This window comes from Amblyomma mixtum, chromosome 3 (assembly GCF_055824585.1).
Source record: "Amblyomma mixtum isolate Tamu chromosome 3, ASM5582458v1, whole genome shotgun sequence".
Lineage (NCBI taxonomy): Eukaryota > Metazoa > Arthropoda > Arachnida > Ixodida > Ixodidae > Amblyomma > Amblyomma mixtum.
The window spans coordinates 413,986,233-413,994,053 of NC_143014.1; the positions used below are offsets into that span (position 1 = coordinate 413,986,233).

The window sequence follows — 7,821 nt, forward strand, 5'->3', positions numbered from 1 at the left end:
TCTCTCTTCTTTCACTCGCACCTTCCCTTCCCTTACCGGACGGTTCGGGTGTCGACCGAGATGTGAGACAATTGCTGCGCCATTTACTTTCCTCAGAAACCAACTTTTTCCCCTCGTACGATCAGCCGCAGTGGCTCAGTGGTTAAGGCGCTCATGAACTGAGCAGGAGTACCCGACAGCGGCGGCCGCATTGCGATGGGGGCGAAACGCAAAATGAGCCCGTGTGCTGTGCGATGCCAGTGCACGTTAAAAATCATACCTAAACCAAACAAACCACTTACACTTCATAACCTTCGCCCGATTTCGCTAACCTCATGCCTCGGGAAGCTCCTCGAGCATGCTGTGTTAGCGAGACTCACAAGTCACATGGTGGACAACAATCTTTACCCGCATAGCGTGGTGGGATTTCGCCCCCATCTATCCGCACAGGACGCCATGCTGCAACTCACACATGACATTTTTGACCCGCTTCTTCCGGGTCACACCAAGGCAGTCTTAGCTTTGGATCTCTCCAAAGCTTTTCATCGCATTGAACATCAGGCGATCATGACTGCTCTATCCCCATTGAATGTGGGTGTGCGCACGTACGCCTACATTCAAGCATTCCTCACTGACCGCACAGCTGAGATACACTTCGGCCCTCTGTCTTCCCCCTGCTACACGCTTCAGAGCATCGTCACCCCTCAAGGGTCCGTCCTCTCCCCCCTTTTGTTTAACATTATCCTCATCCCCCTCGCCCGAAAATTGTCAACTATTCTCCAGCTGAAGCACACTCTTTATGCCGACGATATCACCCTGACGACCACCCACGGCAGTGACGGCGGCATAGAGAACACCTTACAGGAAGCCGCCACACTCACACAAAAGTACGCACGGACAATTGGGCTGTCTTGCTCCCCAGAGAAGTCCGAACTCTTCCTCATCCTGCCTAAGAGCCACCGCTGCCCACGCTCCCCCATTGCCATTGAACTGAATGGTGACCCGGTACCTGAGGTTGGCACCATCCGTGTATTGGGCCTTCGCATCCAGAAGGATGGCAAAAACACCACCACCCTCAAGAAGCTCAAGCAGGTTGTAGGCGCCATATCGCACCTCATCCGCAGGGTTTCGGGACGTCATAGAGGCATAAAGGAGCGCGACCTATGTCGCCTCATTCATGCCTTTGTCCTCAGTCGTGTGCTGTACACTACCCCATAGTTACAACTATCCAAACATGACATAAACGCTTTGGATGCTTTGATTCGCAAGGAATTCGAGGTAGCACTTCATCTTCCCCTCAACACACCCACAGGCAGATTGGTAGGCCTGGGCCTCCATAACACGATCTGGGAACCGCTGGAGGTCCGCCGACAGGCCCAATACATCAGGCTCATACAAACCTCCAAAGGTCGGTATATCCTGGACACCCTCGGAATCAAAATACCGGCCAACGACCCAACCGACCTCGCCATCCCACGGCCCCTTCACCGGGAGCTCCTCATCAGGCCGCTCCCGAGGATTATGCACCCGTCCCACCATGAGCAGCGCCGCAGAGCCCGTGCGAAGGCACTCCATCGAGCGTACGGCCCCGAGCCGGACGCCGTATGGGTGGACGCTGCCTGCACGGGTGATGAATCGACAGCAGCTGTGGTGGACTCCTCTTTACCCGCCCTCCTCACACTACCTCTCCCTCCAGACACCTCCCTAGAGGCTGCAGAGGTAGCCGCCATTGCACATGCTATCACCCGCACGAAAGCCCGGTACATTTTAAGTGATTCTAAAACTGCGATTCTAAATTTTGCTCGAGGCCGAGTCCGTATCCCTGCTTTTGGCATACTGGACTCGCCCGATGCACCCCCGCCCCGGCAAGTGAAGCTGATATGGGTGCCCGCTCACTCCGGGAGTCCCAGAAACGAGGCCGCCACCCTTTTAATTTAGCCCGAGGCTCTTTAAACCGCGTTCAGGTGGCCTCGGATTGGGGATTCACGAAGGAGCGTATGCACTCATTCAGCGAGCTTACGCAGGCCTACAGAGCCTCACGCCAGCTCTACCCCCCCCCCCCCCACTCCTCCCTAGATAACAAACAAGCAACATTCGGGCGCAGAGTACAGACACACTCTCCCCCCTCACCCCTTACACTAGCCCACTATAATCCCTCCTTCCCCACTCCGGCGTGCGCCCTATACCCAGAACCCTTCGCCTCTTCCCTCCTCATACTTTCCCTCTGCCCGGCGGACCCTCCCCCGCGGGACCTAGAGAACCTCAAGACCTGGGACGACTGGGAGACCCTGCTGCGCTCGGATTACCCTGCCTTGCTGACCGTCGCCACCGGCCGGGCTGCCAGTGTTATGGACCTTAGGAACATAAACACTTTAGTGCAGTGGGGTCGTGCGGGGACCCTGGGGCGTGCCCCGAATTCCTGTCATAATAAAGTTTTTCTCTCTCTCTACGGCACCTCTTTCTCCCTTTCCTCTTTCACTCGGACTTTCCTCCCTCCCCTACGGCGCTGTTTATGTGTCCGCCGAGATATGTGACAGATACTGCGCCATTTCCTTTACTCAAAAACCAATTTACCAATTAATTTTTGTTACTCGACTGTGCAAACAAACGAAATGTTGCGTACACAGTCATGACTGGGGGCTCAACAAATGCATACAAAACGGGTGGCCGCCCAGAAACACCGTGACTTTATTTTTTTTAGCACACTGTACGTATCACAAAATACATTCCATATAGCATGAAACCACTACTGAACACAAAGAGAAATTTATTGTGTACAAACCAAACAAATAATTCAGTACACACATATATACACTGTGGAGCCTGCTCCGAACAAAAGATCATACAGTGAGACAAATTACCCTTTTGGGGTTGAACATAGTCCAATTCACAAAGTATCAGAAAGGCACAGTGTGGTGCCTACACAAAAAGGGGGGGGGGAGAACCTCCTCTCAACGTACACGTACAAGGTGGAGGCCGCCTGCAGACAGTTGCATCGCAAGGCAGCAAACACAGCTACAAAACAGTAAAGAATTCGAAGAAACCCAAAGCAACTTGTGCTAGAAAAGAAGGGGGGGGGGGGGGGGTATCAATTTCCCGGTCCCAACACCAGACCCTCAACTAGGGTCTACAAAACCATACAATGGGAAAGGAGTATGTTCAGAGACATCCACACTTAAAGAGGGGGGCTGGTATCATCAGCCTTCCGTCGCGGACAACAAAGAAACGCGTGTGCCAGCGCTGCAGAAACCGTGCTTCTCCGCCTTGTTCTAAGCGGTCAGACAGGTAGGTCCAAAGGAGAAGTACTGAACAACGCGTTCCGACAGGCCAAGTGCGATTAAAGCCGATGAAGCCCTTTGAAAGGCTCTCTCGTCCAGATACACGACAGTCTACGGTGCACTAGTTGCTTTTCGAAATTTTTGCTATTTTTGCTTACGTATGTGGGACCCCCTTAAATTGAAGGCCGAAAATATCTAACACTCCGCAAGTTGCGCCAGATTTCTAGAAGAGAAGTACAATTCGAGCAATTTCAAGCCAGAGATTCCTTCTCGTGACTACTATGGTTTCATATGTTTGCATTGAAGCAGTGTGATAAAATTGGTTTTTGAGGAAAGGAAATGGTGCAGTGACTATGTCTGTTCACGGTGGAAAGTTCGACGGTGCCGTGAGTGTAGGGAGGAAGGAGGGAATCAAATAACAAAGAGAGAATCATCATCATCGAAAACTTTATTAAAGAACTGAGCAGTATGGAGCACGTTGGCTCCCGGGCTCCTTTACGGCCCCATGGCACTTAGGCGTTTATGATCCCGCAGTAAATAACGCCAGCAGTCCTGTCGGTAGCGGCGATCAGTACGATAGGGCCTCAGAGGACAACAGGGTCTCCTAGTCCTCCCACGTCTTGAGGTGTTCTACGCCATGCGGGGAGGATCCATCGTGAAATGAGATAGGAGATGGAGAGCAGAAGCGAGAATGAATGAATGAATGAAAAACTTTATTGTAGAAGGGTTATTTCTCGCAGCGTAGGTGGAGCCCTCATTCTAGGGCCCCAGCGGCCTTTGCTGTCTTGCGAGCCCTGTCGATCAGCTTGAGCTGCTCTTCAGGCTTCGAGCTGGACAGCGCAGCCTCCCTCTGCTCCGGTGTTGGTGTGTTGTTTATCGGCGCTGCCTGCATTTTCTGACAGGCCCATGTAACGTGGTGAAGCGTTGCGTGTTCACCGCATAGCGGGCATTTGTTTTCATATGTGTATGGATAGATTTTGCTGAGTAAACTCAGATTGGGGTATGTATTAGTCTGTAGTTGTCTCCAGGCAACCGACTGCTCTCTACTAAGGTCTTTGTGGGTAGGCGGGTAGGTCCTCCGGAGGGCTCGTTGGTGTTCTAAGATGGCTCCATACCGTCTAGTGACTGTGTCCAGTTCCCCTTCGGTCCGCGCCTCCCGGTTGGCGTATGCTCGGGCATTGGCGTCCGCACATTGGTTCCCTTTGACAGCCTCATGGCCTGGTGTCCACGTAATGAAGCATCTCGTAAAAGTGATTGTCCTCGCCTTGAGTATGTGAATGGCTGCAGTGGATATGCGTCCACTGCTGTATCTTCTGCACGCCTCTTGCGAGTCTGTAATGATGTGTGCATGGGGCTCGTCACTCTGCTGGGGACCCGGTACAGAGAGTTCAGGATGAAGTTAGGGCAAGGGATGATACTGAGAAAGAGTGAGAGCAGAGGGGATAATGTGTATTTGCGATGTGCGCCAAAGGGTTGCCTGTCGGTTGCTGAGGGACGTAGTGCACGGGGGGTATAGCGGACGCGAACCTTTGGAGGCCTGCGTCAGCTCACTGAAAGTGTGCGCGCGTTCCTTCGTGAATTCCTGGTGGAAGGCCGCCAGAGTGCGTTTTAAAGAACCTTGGACGAAGAGGTTGGCGGCCTCGTTTCCTGGATTGCCGGAGTGCGCGGGCAACCAAATACCCTCCATATGGAGGGGCGGGGGTGCGCCACACGAGTGCCTGTACACAAAAAGCACGGACTTAGACTCGGCCTCATGAGAAATTTTGGATCGATAAAACGTATCGGCATTTTGAGTTGACATGGCGAGGGCAATGGCGGCTTTCTCTGCAGCTTTCTCTTAAGGATGGGGTTATCATAGTAAATCTTATGGAATAGACAAAGGCGGGATATGTTTCTACGTTGCGTCAGTAGTGGGAGTGATAGGCTAGATTTCATGGCACTGACGCTAGAGTTCCGGTGATAATTCGAGAGAATGAAACGGGCCGCACGGTTCTGTATAGATTCGAGTTTGTATATTAGTGTCTCTTGATAGGGGTCCCAGACAGATGCAGCATATTCTAGTTTACTACGAACCAACGACTTGTAGAGAAGCAGTTTTACGTAGCTAGAAGAAAGATTAAAGTTACGGCGTATGTAGCCCAGCATGCGGTTAGCGTTATTGCTTACATGGTCTATGTGTACTTTCCAAGAAAGATTATGGGAAATGAAGACACCTAAATATTTATAAAAAGGCACAGACTCAAGGCTGCAATTATTAAGACGATATGAAGGCAATGTGGTGCTACGACGAGAAACCCGCATGTACTTGTGACAGATACTGCGCCATTTCCTTTCCTCAAAAACCAATTTACCAATTAATTTTAGTTTACTCAACTGTGCAAACAAACGAAACATTGCGTACACACTCATGACTGGGGGCTCAACAAATGCATACAAAACGGGTGGCCGCCCAGAAACACCATGACCTTAATTTTTTTAGCACACTGTACATATCACAAAATACATTCTATATTGCATGAAACCAGTACTGAACACACAAAGAGAAATTTATTGTGTACAAACCAAACAAATAATTCAGTACACACATATATACACTGTGGAGCCTGCTCCGAACAAAAGATCATACAGTGAGACAAATTACCCTTTTGGGGTTGAACATAGTCGAATTCACAAAGTATCAGAAAGGCACAGTGTGGTGCCTACACAAAAAGGGGGGGAGAACCTCCTCTCAACTCAGCGGTAGACAGGCAGAGTGCGAGTGAAGCCGATCGAGCGATTTGAAAGGCTCACTCGTCCAGATACACGACAGTCTACGGTGCACTAGTTGTTTTTCTAAACTTTTGCTATTTTTGCTTACGTATGTGGGAGCCCCTTAATTTCAAGGCCAAAAATATCTAGCACTGTGCTAGTTGCGCCAGATTTCTACAAGAGAAGTAGAATTAGAGCAATTTCAAGCCACAGATTGCTTCTCGTGACTACTATGGTTTCATTTGTTTGCATTGAACCAGTGTGATAAAATTGGTTTTTGAGGAAAGGAAATGGTGCAGTGACTATGTCTGTTCACGGTGAAAAGTTCGACGGTGCCGTGAGTGTAGGGAGGAAGGAGGGAATAACATAACAAAGAGAGGATCATCATCATCGAAAACTTTATTAAAGAACTGAGCAGTATGGAGAAGATTGGCTCCCGGGCTCCCTTTAGGCCCCATGCCACTCAGGCGTTTATGATCCTGCAGTCAATAACGCCAGCAGTCCTGTCGGTAGCGGCGATCAGTACGATGGGATTCTCAGAGGACAGCATAGTCTCCCAGTCCTCCCAGGTCTTGAGGTGTTCTACGCCATGCGGGGAGGATCCATCGGGAAATGAGAAAGGAGATGGAGGGCAGAAGCGAGAGGTTCGGTACAGAGTACAGGATGAAGTTACGGCAAGGGATGATCGTGAGAAAGAGTGAGAGTAGAGGGGATAATGTGTATTTGCGATATTGGCCAAAGGGTTGCCTGTCTGTTGCGGAGGGACTTAGTGCACGCCGCGAACCTTTGGAGGCCTGCGTCAGCTCACTGAAAGTGTGCGCGCGTTCCTTCGTGAATTCCTGGTAGGAGGCCGCCAGAGTCCGCTTTAAAGAGCCTTGGACGAAGAGGTTGGCGGCTTCGTTTCCAGGAATCCCGGAGCGCGCGGGCAACCAACTACGCTCGACATGAAGGGGCGGGGGTGCGCCAGACGAGTCCCTGTACACAAAAAGCAGGGACGTAGACTCGGCCTCATGAGAAATTTTGGATTGATAAAACGTATCGGCATTTTGAGTTGACATTTCGAGGGCAATGGCGGCTTTCTCTGCAGCTTCGTTGGAGGTGTCTGGGGGAGTTTGTGTGTAATGATGAGGAAGAGTGCGATCCACCACCACAGCGACCGCTTCATCGACCACGCAGGCCGCGTGTCCCCGTACGGGGTCCAGTTCGGAGCCGTAAAATCGGTGGAGTGCTTCAGCACTACCTCTACGGCGTTGACCGTGGTTTTCCTGGTGGATGTTAAGCGGAGTAGCTTAATGAGGAGTTCTTGGTGTAGGGGTCTGTGTATGGAGAGTAATGCTGGATCATTGGCCCGAATCCGGCTTTCAGAAGAATGCAGGATATTCAGGGCAGGGACGATTTGTGTCAGTCGAAGATATTGTGCTTGGCGGTGTGCGTCCACAAGTTCCCCGACTTGGTTGTGAAGGCATATTTGCAAGAGTCAGTCGGTAGGTGTATTTATGGGAAGGTGGACGGCGACCCTGTATTATCTACCAATGAGGACATTCAACGCGGCATGCGCCCTATACCCAGAACCCTTGGACTGTTCCCTCCACATACTTTCCCTCTGCCCAGTGGCCCGTCCCCCGCAGGACCTAGAGAACCTCAAGACCTGGGAGGATTGGGAGACCCTGCTGCGCTCGGAGGACCCGGCCGTGCAGACCATCGCCACCGGCCGGGCTGCCAGTGTTATGGACGTTAGGAACATAAACACTTGAGTGCAGTGGGGTCGTGCGGGGACCCTGGGGCGTGCCCCGAATTCCTGTCATAATAAAGTTTT

General features: G+C 51.4%; 1 pseudogene; it reads left to right on the top strand.

The window, feature by feature from the left end:
- The first annotated feature begins 366 nt into the window (after window positions 1-366).
- On the top strand, window positions 367-3,865 carry LOC149357701 (uncharacterized; annotated as a pseudogene).
- Window positions 3,866-7,821: the final 3,956 nt, after the last annotated feature.